The 3,986-nt window shown below is 46.2% G+C and overlaps 1 pseudogene; it reads left to right on the top strand.

Moving 5' to 3' along the window:
• Positions 1 to 313: 313 nt before the first annotated feature.
• Positions 314 to 3,164, top strand: LOC102817919 (annotated as a pseudogene).
• The last annotated feature ends 822 nt before the right edge of the window (positions 3,165 to 3,986 follow it).

The following is a 3,986-nucleotide window of genomic DNA, read 5'->3' as shown; positions in this document are numbered from 1 at the left end:
TCCCTATGGCTGCTGCTGGACACTAGGCGTCTTTGCTGACACCTGTCCCACTGCTGTTATGACCACCAGTGGACACTAGAACAAATATGTGGACTTTCCAGCTTCCATCATGGGAGTGAGGGTTCTGTTTCTTACAGTGGTGGGGTCCCCAAGCACAGGTCCACCACAGGATCTTTAGTACTGTAAATGCAGAATAGGTTTCATTGGCGTTTCCAGACCAAGACAGACTAGGAAGATAGACCTGAGGATCTACTTCTGAAAATCAGCCAATGGAAACCCTATGGGTCGCAATGGTTCTATCGGCAATCAGACCATGGACAACATTTCCTTGCGTTGTGCATTGGGTCGCGGTGAGTCAGGGTCCAGCCCAACAGAACCTTCTAAAAATGTGTACCATGCCTAACCAGCTACCCTCGCCTCATGCTGTCTTCCTCCATCCCCACTAAGTGCAACTGACCCGGCTTCCATGTCCTCCCACAGACTGGTAAGCACCCATGGGTGCAGGTTTGTTTGCTTGTTGATGTCTGAGGATAGCTTCACTTGGGAGTAAGTATAGTAGATTGATGATGAACACATATCCCACACTGTAGAGATATGACTCCCAACTCCACCATTCGCTGATGTACAAACTCTGACAAATGATTGAACTTCTCTCTGCCAGTTTGGTCAGTCCTAAAATGGGAATAATAAGAAGACTTAGCTCACATCACTGGTGAGTTAATTTCTGTAATGCTCTTGGAATAGCCTCTGGCACATATTAAGTGCTAAACAATTTCACTATTATGTGGTTGGCAGTAGGGTCCTTTGAAGCTTTCAATAGGCAAATCCCTTAGTAAGACAAAGGATATATTGTCAGCTCATTAGGCCTGCAGTAAAACTATGAATTATGAATTCAGCTGCTCCTAATTAAAAATATGCTTCAAACCAGTGGCCCTTGAGTCGATTCTGGCTCACGACGACCCCATGTGTGTCAGAGTAAAGCTGTGCTCCATGCATAGCTCTATTCTGCCGCTGATTTTTCAGACATAGATGGCCAGGCTTTTCTTCTGAGGCACTTCCGAGTGGACTCAAGCCTCCAATCGTTCAGTTAAGGAGCTAAGCAGTTAACTATGCACATCATCCAGAGACTTCAGAAATATGTTACCTAGCAACCAAAGCTCAGCTAAACTGTGCCTAGCTTATGTATTAGCACAAGAAAATGTACAACAAAGCCTCAGTTAGAGAAAGATAAATGGTTGTAAGGATTTTTGACCAGACCACTTACAGTAAAATAATTGATAAGCTCATGACACATCTCCCAGTCCAGTGGCCCACTGTGTCCAGTGCATGTCAGATAGAAACTCAGCAGGAGCAACTCTGTTCTCGGGGAATGAAATGACACTTCTTTAAAATTTATCCATGAGCTCAGACAAAGAAGCCCGTCTACAACAGCCACAAACTGTATGAATTCAACTATGTGACAGTCTGGAGGAAGGCAAAATGATAGAGACTGTGGCATCAGGATTGGAGGAAGACTCATTAACAACCTGAGTTATGCAGACAACACAACCTTGCTGGTTGGAAATAAAGAGGACTTTAAATACTTACTGATGACAACCAAAGTCAATAGCCTTCAGTATTGGCTGCAGCTCAATGTAAAGAACACAAAAATCCTCACCAGTGGACCAATAAATAATGTCATCATAAATGGAAAGAAGATTGACGTTGTCAAAGACGTCATTATGCTTGAATCTATAATCAACACTCATGGAAGTTGCAAGCTGCAGTCAAGAAATCAAATGATGTATTGCAATAGGCAAATCTGCTGCACAAAACCTATTTAAAGTGTTAAAAAGCAAAGATGTCAATTTGAGGACTGCGGTGTGCCTGACCCAAGCCACAGTATTTTCAATAACCTCCTATGCATGTGAAAGTTGTACAATGAATAAGGAAGACCTTAGAAGAATTGGTGCATTTGAGTTAATGGTGTTGGTAAAGAATGTTGAAGGTACTAGTGGTTATGAATCGGGCTGCAAACCTTAAGTTCAGCAGTTAGAAACTACCAGATGTTCCACGGGACAAAGATGAGGCTCTCTGCTCCCGTAAAGATCTACAGCTTCGGAAACTCATAGGGTCGCTATGAGTCGGAACTGACTTCACTGCACATAACCACCATCATGGACTATCAGAAGAACAAACAAATCTGTGTGGGAAGACGAATAGCCAGAATGTTTCTTAGAAGCCAGGATGGTCAGACTTCATCTCTTGTACTTTGGACATGTTGTCAAGAGGGACCAGTCCATGAAGAAGGACATCATGCTTGGTAAAGTGGAAGACCAACAAAAAAGAGACAGACCTCCAGCGAGCTGAAATGACAGAGGTACAGCAAGAATGAACTCAGTCCTCACTGAATAGTTTTCATCTTGTCTAGATGGGTCTGGCCAAAGGAGATGGGGATAAGATTCTTGTGATTCAGTCTTGAGCCACGTGCCCCGGCGGTCACTGTTCGGAAGTTGCCGCCACGTGTGTCGGGGCTGGTGCGCCCTGGTGGACCACCAGGCCCTGTGGCTGCTGATCCTGGCCTGGGATTTGACCATCGAGGGCCACGCCCTTCTGACTCTGGTCCACAGCTACATGCTCGCAGTCCCGATGGCCCTGGGCCGCTTCTGTGAGCACCGACCTATCCCAAGAAGGCCTTCAGCAGTGGGTGGTTGAGCACGGTGGGGACGGGTGGGGACGGCTGGGTGGTGAAAGAACAAGACAACGGTGCCTGAGGCCCCAACACAGACCTGCATTGTCACTTCTTTCAGATGATGTAACAAGAAGCAGGTCTTGGACCTAGAGGAGGAAGGTCTCTGACCAGGACTGCTGGATAGTGGCAGGATTGAGATTTGCATCTCTGACTGGTGGGGAGCCGGACATGACTGTGGCTGTCAGTATCAGCTTACTGTCCAGCTTTTGGATGCCAACCAGATTGCCCTGGATAAATTCTATGTTGCACCTGATCCTGTTCAGAATGGAACAACAATGCTTGCTTTCAGGTTACCCGTGTGTTCTTCAACATCAAGATGGGCGTCCACTTTGTGTTTTTCCAACATTGGGGCCAGGACACGCAGTTCTGGGCAGGCCACGATGGAACCCATGTGACCAACTCGAGCGTGATCATGCATCTTCCACTGTCCTAGTCCAGGACTGCCCTTCTTGGGAAACAGCCTGTCTTCCATTCAGGCTGGGACTGTGAGCCAGATCTCCTCTTGGATCAAAGGCTTCACCTCCCTCACATCCTGGAAATAACCTGGGTACAACCGAGGGTCCTGCCAGACCCTAACTGGAAAATGATTCTTCTATCAGATCTACTGACTGCTGCTGCTTTAGGGTGGTCCCTGGTGCACTAAGGACAGAGAAAGTGGGTCCAGGAGAGGATTGCCCTCCTGCTCCTGTCCCAAGGACCTCTGAGATTCAGCCCAAATCTTCTCTTTCATGTCCCCTCTGTTGGTCTCTTGTCTCATCCTGTTACAGCTTTGCTGTGTAGGTCCCTGCCAGAAAGCCCTCTTCATCTCTGATCTAGGATCTCATCTTCACAAGGGCTCATAAAAGACCAGAGGATCTTGGGTGGTGAACTTATTAACTTCCTGAGGCTTCTGAGCTGTAGGGCAGCGACACCAGAGATGGAGGCAGAGATGGAGACATGGAGAGAGGGCACAGCTGAGGACTCTAGACTCATGGAAAGAGAAAGGCTGTGTGCTGGTGTACAGGAGAAAGACTTGCAGAATGCGCCCTTGGGTTAAATTATTCTATATTCCTGAGTGTTTTTGTGTGCATCCAACACAAAAAACAAAAAGCAAAACAGAGAGAATAGAAGCAAATACTGTTGAATGATGACACATGGGGGGGGGTACTTGTAATTATTGCAATGAAATGAAATATGACAGGATGAGTGCAAAATTGATGTTCTCCCATGTAAACTATCATTCAATTCACAATTCACAATAAAAGCTTTTTTTTTT

This window comes from Chrysochloris asiatica, unplaced genomic scaffold (assembly GCF_000296735.1).
Source record: "Chrysochloris asiatica unplaced genomic scaffold, ChrAsi1.0 scaffold00003, whole genome shotgun sequence".
Classification (NCBI taxonomy): domain Eukaryota; kingdom Metazoa; phylum Chordata; class Mammalia; order Afrosoricida; family Chrysochloridae; genus Chrysochloris; species Chrysochloris asiatica.
Note: the sequence above shows the minus strand (reverse complement) of the source record. Positions and strands in the feature narration are given on the sequence as shown.